Below are 10521 nucleotides of genomic sequence, written 5' to 3' on the forward strand. Positions count from 1 at the left end.
GTGTCTTCGATTTATTGATATCGATATAATTATCTGTCAGCCAGTCTAAAATGGTAGAAATATCTCTCTGAAAGACACGCGCACCATCATTGTAAACTGTTCAAGGGAGAACTACGGCAGTATCATCGGCATACGTATAGACATGGGATTAAAGGGAAATACTGACCATATCATTAACATAAATATGAAATAACAGCTTCCCGAGGTTTGACCATTGGGGTTCCTCTATTTTCATATGAGCCGGCTTACCATAACAATTCCCTACCCAGATGCGTTGAAGACGTCCAGAAAAGTAATCTTTAAAAAGGCAAGATAAGGACCACTAAAAGCAAAATCATTAAATTTATTAACAATTATAAAGTGGTCTATTGTGTCAAATCGTTTTGCCAGTGTACAAAAATTGCTATCATGACAATTTTTTAACAATTTCACTACATAAACGGACATTAAATTCTTCAAGCAGATGAATAGTAGTTAACCCACTGCGAAACACAAACTGATGAGAGCTGAAGAGCTCGAATTTTTACCAAAAGAAATTAATTTTGTTTTAAACTGTCTTCCAAGTACGCAAGCCAAAGATCTCCGAATGGTGCCGATAATTTCCGTAATTTTTTCTTCAAGCCTTTTTTAATAGGTGCCGTATCACCGTAGTCTTCATCCCTCACGGTATTCTACCAATTCTGAAGGTTTCAATAATGATATAAAGTAGTAATAAATTAACAGCACTGAAAATGCACACAAGATAACGTAGTTGTATTCCATCCAAGCCAGGAGACTTGGTAATGGGCATGCTTCGCATGGCCTGCCATAAGTCAAACTCGGTCGCCATTGGTAAATAAGCAGAATTACAGCATGATGAAGACTCTAGAACAGATACAGGCTCTAGGTTATTTTGATACAGTTTTTGAACAACTCGTGAAAACTGACCCCTAAAGTTAGCAGCTAATACCTGTGGAGTTTGGCCGGGGAAAGCTTCCTCAATAACTTTATCAATATTAGCCTTTCGCGTTCTGCCGATTATATTGTTCACCAGGTTACAGGTTTGCTTTCAGTTCTTTCTACAGTGCGAAAATTCGGTAATTTATATTTCTTTTTTCAAGTCCTATTTTTGCACAAAGTATATTTCTTTTTTTGTTTAAATTCCTCTTTCGCCAGTAAATTAGTTGGGTTTCTTTGACATTTTCTAAAAAGTTCGCTCTTTACGTGAGAGACAGCAATTATATAATTGTCAATGCAAGAACTTCCGCATTTCCACGTTTAAGTTTTAACTTGGTCATTGAAACTTGATCAATTCCAAATAATACTTCGATCTTTCGTGCTTCCTGTTTTTGCGAAGACACCTTGTTTCAGTGTAGGTGAGCGTATTTATCGGCGCAGTTTTTTCTTCCACGGCCACTCTTTTTCGCCTATTATCATACAAACCAACCCAAGAAGCATTCCTAAGTAACTGAAGTGGGAAGTGGGGACTGCCGGTTAAGACATATATTTTGCACAAATGCACCTGCAGTTTTTTTTGCGCTAAATAACAGAGACATGGAGCAGTGCCACCGGTTTCGGGAGTTTTGAACGGTTCTGGTATATATAAAACTCTTCTTCTACTATACTCTTAACATACGGCCAGAACGTTGAATCGAGCAAGAAGTGGGTATCTTTTCGAAGCGTCGGTGAGGGTAAGGAATGATGGGTGACGGCGGTGGCTAACTATAGTGACCGCTAATGAGCTACGACGACAGGCCGGGCCCATAAAGGGCTCCGTAATTTACAATGCCGGCTTCACGGGACGCCGTTACAGAACACTGGTCGCAGATAACGCTATCCGGACACTGAACTGCGCTGCTCCTGTAAGGTACACTATATGAGCGCCCTTATATTTCTTTATTTACTTTTTGCACTTTTACAACGTATGCAATGGCGTTCTAGCTAACATGGCTGCAGACGTGTACTTTTTTTTTACTCAGTAGTGTCGGTAGTGCTGCCGCTTTTTGAACATATTTTCTAAGTAGCATAGCAACGCTAACTTCTGAAAAGAAATACCGCTAAGCAGTGTTATTAAGCGGTGTTTGGCCCCAATTATGGCGCATGCTTTCTTCACGAGAAGAGACAGCGTCATTGAGTTCATTAGGACCGGTCTACCACTTTAGCACACGTAGCTATTGATGACAGGTGACTTCAACTTTCCTTCATTACTTGAAACATTGCTGGAGCCAGGCACAGCCAGAAATTGAATCAGCTTTCCTTCATGAATTACGTATATCATTATGCACGCAGCCTTCTCCCAGGCTCTCAAGTCCACTTCCTTTTTTAGTAGCCGGTTATCTGTCCATCGACGATGTAACCTTGGCGCGGTCCTAGCGGTGCTAGATGGCATCGCTGATTTGCGGTAGGACGCACACGTCCTCTTGTGGCATTTCGTATCTACGGGTTGTCAACGAAAATCAGTAATGAATCTTTTCATATTTCGAAGCACCTCACGGAATGCCCACGAGCGTTTTCGGCATGCTCTGGAGCTTGATACTCAATAGCTTCGCGTTTGAGTGAAGACATGCTGAAAGGTGAGTGTCGAATACGTCAAGCGGCGTCTTCAGCCGTATTTCGAAGCTTTTCAACAAGTGTCTTGCGTAACTTTGAATTTTGCGAAAAAATAATGTGGTGGCCTAGCCAACCACTTATCGTCTGGCTCTGTGGGGATGTTAGCGATTTCAAGTCATAGAAGGGCTTTGAGAGAGTCACGTGACCTGCCATCATCTTCAGAAAAAATGACTTATTTCATTTAGGTAACGTTCTGATAATTACCGGTAACGTTGCAGAACGTAAAACCTTGAAATTGTCATCGCATCGTAGACGGAGCGTATTGCAACAGTGACAGAATATACAAAGAAAACTTGTTTATTTATACAGTAAGAGCCGTGTCCGTAATCAGAGTGAATATAACGATGTCTTCTAGGTATCTTAGTTCTATCATGTAAGAACTGTAGGTTTGCGAAGTTAGATTATAAGCAGTGTGCTGTATTTTGAACTTGCTATGGAGGCGGGTAATATATTTTGCAGTTGATATAGGTATGAAAATATGTAATATTGCCTCAATTGTACGTAGCTCACGCTTGTCAATATGGATACGTTTAGTTTCGTTTTTCTCGGATGCTTTTTAGGAAATCTCAGCAATGCGCGTTGACGTTATCCTCAACCTAAAATTTCTATAAACGCCTTCAAGTTAAATAAAGGGTTTAACGAAATCATTTTCCTATTTTTGCCGACTTTGTTAGCTTCTGCTTTGTCCAGTAATCTAAAAATATTGTATTTATAGCGAAATGAATTGTAATGCCATTTTGTATGCTTCACTCTTAAGCTTTAAGGATAGCTGGTCACATCATTGAACTTGTACACTTGCTGCAGCTGTTGCCATGGCATATCAAAGTTCATAACACCCTAGTTTTTGCTAGTTCAACAGTGCCCTATTTTTTCTCACCATCTAGATGTTGCCGCGAAAAAGGCTGGTTTTGTCGGTAGCTGTCTGTAGCTGTCTGTAGACTCTAGGCTGTCTGTAGAATCGGTAGCTGTCTGCGTTTTCCATGTACACCATCAGCCATGTGCCTGAATCCTGCAATGTGCTGTTCTCATAAACCAACAGTTCAGCATTGCACTTGGGAATTGTTCAATCTTTAGCTATTTGTTAACTCACCCAGTTTTCGGACTTGATAACCGAAACACACATTATTTGTGCTCATTTGCCCAGTCTGAACCTATTTCGAGACCCACCAGGCCTGCTGTATCGTTGCTTGCTAAATCAATGCTATGAAATATTGTGATGTGCTCATTTCTGCTTCCGTATTCCCACGCGCCAATGCAAATTGACAAGGACGTCGAGGATACGAAAACCGAATTCCGTGTCAATCAGAACCGGACGCTACGACATTTTAGGTCGTATCGATATGCCAAAAATAGAGCACTGGAAATGGCCGATCAAATAGCTCGCAAACTCATGTTTGGAGCTCTGCTGACCGCAACAGATATACAAAGTTCATGCCGTAAAATAAAATTTGCATGAAATGACTGACTCTGAAAACCTAAAGGCAGAAATGTAAATACCGATGCGTTATCAATGACGCTCAAGGTGTGCAGCTGTTCATTTAAAGTCAAGGCTAGATTGCACACAACCTTTTTAATGTGCCACGTTCCTTCTGCCCATTACCAACCGAGACTTAATGAAATGATTCTTCATTACAGTGCACAAATGATGGAACAAAGGGGACACGACATGACCAGCTGCGACCTGACCAGAACACGACGTCGTTCTTCTACCCAGATTTCTGGCCCGTATGCAAAGGACGGAACGTTCTTACGTGGCGTCAAAGGGAAAGGATGTTCCTGGGGCTTATCTTTAGCAAGCCATCATCCTCATCCAGGGAGGCAAGGATTTCTCTATATATTCTAACCTCATCTTATCTAATCGACTCTGCACCATTGATAAGATGTGGGTTCAACCTTAACGATCGAATTCGTCGAAGGGGCAAGGTTGCAGGAAGCATAAGTGGACACCGACGCATAGCACTAGGGGACCCAATGATAACGATGAAGCTGCAGTGGATGATACGTTCAGATTGCTCGAGCGATCATGCCCGCTTGTAAATTGATGGCATCGCATATCTGGACTCTCTCAATGACTTCCGCTCCGTCGTCTCGCCAAGACCTTCCAAAGTAATTACAGCCCGGCAATGAGAACCTGCCATCTACTGCTTACAATTTGTGCGTGGTGCGTCCCCTGGAGCTATGTGCATTGTGCAATTTTGTATCCCGTACACGAACACCCTAAAACGTACCTTGTTGACGCGGCTAACACCACCAGGACTGAGGCCTCCAGACAACACGCGGTGCGATTTCTCATTGATCCACTAATTGCGCAATGGTGCCACACTAGGATCATGATATTTTGGATTGGAATGTCCTGCCCTCCGCATCACGCGTCATTTCCTGTCAGCAACCGGAAATCGCAATGACCGATGTGGAGAATTCCAGAATTTTGGAAGAGCAACAGACTATGCACCTCATAGCCATTGTCTATAGCGTTTTGTACAGGACGTCAGAACTACACGCATGAAGATTTTAAAAAGAGCAATGAAGTAACCCATTAAAACCTAGTGCATAATGTTTCGTGTGCAGTAGACTAGCGGCCATAGATTTTTTGGTTAATGAGATTTACTTTATTAAATGTAATGAGTTATTCTGCTCGAAAAGTACTGTCCTAATCATTAAAGTGTCAATGAGGCACTTGTAGGTACCGACGGGAGGCATCCGACTACGGCATTTTCTACGACGCAATAATTTCGTACACATTTATATTGGCTAATAAAGAAACGCAGCTAGATATAAAAATACCAAGCGATGACGCTCACGGCCGCATCCCAAACCAACGCCTTTGAACGGGCTCCCTCTGACTTTGCCGAAATGAAATAAAGACTAAGGAAAGAAGAAATTGCTACTGCGTTTGTGCCTTATCCGCCACACGCGCCCCGCCAAAGTAGCTGTTGCTGCTCCTTCCATGCCATTATCAAGGTGATGCGCTGTCATTGCGGGAGCATGGCAAGCTAAGCAGCAGCTTTTAATGTGGGCATTTGGGGGCCCTCGTTTATGATTCGGGGTAAGCGCCTTCCATGGCATTTTTTATACATGGTGGGGTTTAACTGTCAGTCACAAGAAAAGCGCAGACAGTTAGTACGTCTGTGATAATATTGAAGTTAGGCCCTTCGTTGGTACCTACAAGCGCCCCATGGACGCTTTAATCATTTGGGACAGTGCTTCTAGAGTTGGACCATTAATTGCAATTGGTTAATAAATACCTTAAACGGAAAAAAATACTGGCTCCTCCACTTCTATGGAACCAACACGCACTAGGGATTCCATAGTTGGGCCACCCTGTGTACCTACCATGAGGTGATACTTACTGCTCTTCCCACGCACACCTGTCACGATGCCATACTCATAGTTCCATCGGAACTTTTAACTTCAAAACTAAGGCGTTTTTCCTGCGTGTTTTGTCTGATTCAGACGTGGCTATACGACGCTCACGACTTCAAATGACTCTTCCCGACCTAAATCTGTCCCCGAAAGCACCACTGTAACTTTTCTAGTCTATTGTACAACTCTTTCCTTCAATCTCTTGTGCACGGTCTTCCCCGTTTCCTGGCCTCCCGATTCTCAACAGTCACTTCTCAGACTTACGGCGACCATGAGCAAAAATCCTACAAAAAGCGAAATAAAACTGTCCCTTCAACACCTGGTGAAACACACGGACTAATGTGACCACCTTTCTACTAAGCTAAGTACAGATACGATGCGCTTCCACGGATGTGACACGCATCGTCGCATTAGGATGTAGATGGCACGAATGTATATTACAGGTGCGCGGCACTGGATGTCAAACCAATGCCTCGCATAGATTATGTACTCGACTGCTTACAAGGCGTTTAATATTTATCGAGCGTGCACCTCCGACCTCGCTATTGGCAGATCCCTGCGCTAGAAACTGACAAAAAACGGCGTTTGAGCTTCAGTCAGGCTTTACGAAGTTAACGTAATGCTATCTGGGTTGGCTGCATTTGTTTCAATCGTATCAAGACGAATAGTTCGTTGGGTTTGTGGTATCAAGAATACGACTTTAGGCTCCGCATCTCGACGAAGACTCACTTTCACGGAGCCCGCTAATGCAGTCTTCGGGAGGCATGGTTTCACCTTTCCATGAACCCTTTTAGATGCGGAGCATCTTATAGTCTGGGCATGTCCCGCGTCGGCGTCCGCACTCACACTGCGCATGCGCAACTCTCCTGTTTCCCTCTCTCCCACAGCTGCGCGATACTCCCGCCACTTCTTCTCTCGTACGAGCGGCGTGCACTTCGCTTTCGCTTCTCCCGCGTTCTCGCTTCTGCTTTCGCGGCGCTTGCGCATGTCTCCTCCTCTCGTCTCCTCTCCGTCAACCTTAAATGTAAATCGGGTAGCGCGCTGCGCGCGTTAAGTTGAGCGCTTGATGGGGTTGACTCCACTTCACTCCGTTCTTCCGATGAAGTGGGATGGAAGCAACCGTTGTGTTCGTAGTCGAATTTGGGGGAAATGTAGGTGAACCCCGCGATGCCCCGCATCTACACAGCGTTCCCTTCGGGAAAATGGGGCTAATTTTTTTGCTTATAGCCCCCATTTCCGCGAATCGGTTGCTCATCGACGGCCCGACAGCTACCGCCGAGAAAGATCCGATCCCACCACTGGTTGGGGGAAGTCCCGCCTACAATGCCATCTGCAGAACTTTAAGCTGGTTGATGACGCTGTGAAACGTATCAAAAAGGTGCTGCATGAATTCCAATTGTACCTTATACCCTTCGTACACGCACCTTGCGAGCGTTTCAGGATGACGAAACAGAGCCCTCTGGGCTTCCTCACGTGTTTCCTGGGAGCTAGAGGGTATTCAATACATGGAGCGAATATGCGACGGAAAGACGACGAACAACGCTCGGCGGCGGCGAAAAAACGTCGTATAACAGCGATCTATCAGGGTCAGAAACGTTCGTCGGCGTGAAGCAGCGGCGAGCGTCAAAACGAAGGAACCAAGAGGGTTTTCCGATCCCCCCCCCCATGACTACGGCGTGTACGGGCCGCTGCAGACGGCCGCTTTGGAAGTGTTTGATAAGCGTACGCTTGTCCCGTGCATTCTGCAGTTAAAAAAAACAACGGGTTGTAAATCTTCGATCCATTGAAGAAAATGGTGTTGCAAGAAGTGAAGCCTGCGCTTTTCCGATAGCTCAAGCCCCAACCGCAACATGGTCCCGACCCAACTAACGTGGCTTCTGTCGCCAAGATAAGCATGTACGATTGCTGTTATAAGGTAAATAACGACAATCCGGCTGCATAACTTGCTTTAACAGAAGAAAGGGCCCGTCTGCCATATCAGCGTGGGAGGAACAGGCGATATTACTGCAGGGGCCTCTCAAAAGCAGCAAAAAGTAGACACAACCACTCGTAAGTATTCACAGCCTGGCTTGACATGCGGTATTTTAACAAAAACAAAACGTGTAAAACAAAGCAAAACAAGTCAAAACAAACAAAACAAGTCAGTGCCTTTCAACTCTGTGAGGAAGGATGACCAACAAAGCTGTGAAGCCGAGCCTCAACTGAGCGACGATATGCTTTGGCCGGGTCGTAGTCCAAGGGGTGCACGAAGTAATGCACACTTGTTTTTAATTTGCGATTGAGCAGACTTCCTGGTTAATTACCTGAACGAAACTTTGAAGTACTGGAGTTTTATTCCTGGTGAAAAACATGAGGTTTTCCGTTTCCCTCCCGTAGAATCCCATATATTGACAGCATACGAGAATTCCGCAATATTTACAAGTTCGCTAAGAACTATATAATTTTTAAAAGTAAATGAAATTCAGCGTAACGCAGGAGTCGTAATAGCGGCTAATTGTCGCACAATTTGTTGCAATAAAACAAAAGTTAGAGCTACTTTCTATAATCATACTCCCTACGTAGATGAACGTGCTTTACTAGGCAACACTTAATGCGGGAAAGCCATCTCACAAACACCAGGTTTACAATGATTTCGTTAAAGTCGGCTTTGCTTGTCAACACAAATGCATTGCTGGGAAGACATTTGTTTAGGAGAAATACAAGACGGTCTATATTACACTATTAGGACCCTAGGGCGTTTTTTTTATTTTTATGAGTTTTTTTTTCATACGTTGAAATTATCGCGCCCTGATTTGCGATTCCGGAGACGATCTGCTGGAACCCAGCCACCGACAGCTTTGCTGTAAAAGGCGTTTTGAATCAGAAACACAACTGGACAAAACTGCTGCTGGATGAGTTAGCGGGAACAACTGGTGTCAAAAACAATGCAAGCAGTGAACTATAATAAGCAGAAACCGCCCTCTGACAAAAATTGCAACGCCACTGGTACACATGTCATCTTATATAACTATGTATACTAACAATGGATGTGAGTGAACATAACTCTGCTGAGTTTCGCTGCTTTATTTTTTTATGCACACGCTGCACTGAGCACTACTGCGCCCATTTAGCAGTGCAAGAAGCCTGATAGCCCCATTAAGTGTATTATAAAATGTAATGCACAGGTTAACGACGTTTATTTGTAGTTTTCTAGTTCCTTGAAATAAATAGAAAAGGCAATAAAAACAAGAAACTGGATGAATTGTTTGTTACTTTCCGGTTTGCAGAAAAACATCTAGGGTTTTTCAGGAGTTTTACATTTTTGCGTGCAAGGTTTGACTTTTTTCTTTTATATCTAACAGCGTCCCACACTGAACCTAGTAAGCCTCTTAACTGCCCCCCAAAATTGTGTATAAGGGAAATATATAACGGGAAATCAATACGACAAAGAAATATTACGCGTTAGCACTTACGTTGTGTTTATTCTTGTGCCATTTTTGTTTTTCTGCTTTGACGTTTTGGCCGTCACTATTTAAACTAACCATACCTCACAACCGCCAATTTGAGAAGAAACCATGGATAGCATGCAGTGCATTTACTTGCTCCGGAGAAATGTTGCCGCCTATTTGTCACGCTGTAATGATGCGGCCGATGTGGCAAAATTTTGAAAAGAACAAACTGGAAGGATATTTTGAGCGTCAGCAGATCACAGAAAAACTCCTAAACATATTTCAGCATGAGAAGCAACACAAAAAAAGTGGCTCCAATCCACGCTGTGAAGGTGGCTGGAAAGCAAAGCTTTAACGACACCCACAACAATTTCCCATTCCACGTCACTTGAATTCACACACGTGGCTCTACATAGAGTGAAACCATAGATTCTGCCAGCCGTTACCTAGGATTCGCCGGGGCGTCGTCCCGAACGCAGCAGCAGCGTCGCCACTGCCGGGATAGAGCGGCGGACGCCGCCGCTGTATCCCTGCCGTGAGTAGGGACAAAGTAAACATAGAGGAGCATCTTTAGAAGGGTTAGAGAGCCGAACCTAGCCATCCTGATGTGCTAGCTTGGGGCTACACCACGGCGCGACACAAGCGCAGACACCGAAATAATCCGGCATGTGAGCTTAGTGATTCCCATTCATACCGATTTAAAGTATAGTTTAGTAAGTTTGAGAATTGCGAAAAAGCTGGGGGGGACCTTTTATAATCGCTATTTATCAGAACTAGTTGCTACTTTCGCCTTTTGCAATACCACCTAAAACGCAACCGAATAGGTATTCACTAATTTAGACAGCGCAGTCCCATTCATGGCAAGCATTGCGCCAAAGGTGGCGTTTTTCTAGCGGCCAGATCTCTGCATGCGGTTTGTACATTTTGTTTTCCCGCCCTGTAAACCAACCCTTAACGCATCTTTGCCGTACGACCCCATAATTCCATCAGGTGCGGGTTACCCTGGAGGTGCTGTTGAACAAGTTAATCAAGCCGTGCGCAGGCACCGTGCAACGGACGCGAACCTAAACCAAAAGAGTTTAAAACAACCGTCGCTAAAGCAGACGAAATTTTGCTGCGGGTGCCATCTCACCCTAGGCCC

The sequence above is a fragment of the Haemaphysalis longicornis genome, unplaced genomic scaffold (genome assembly GCF_048455015.1).
Source record: "Haemaphysalis longicornis isolate Haplotype H1 unplaced genomic scaffold, Haemaphysalis longicornis Haplotype H1 scaffold_52, whole genome shotgun sequence".
Lineage (NCBI taxonomy): Eukaryota > Metazoa > Arthropoda > Arachnida > Ixodida > Ixodidae > Haemaphysalis > Haemaphysalis longicornis.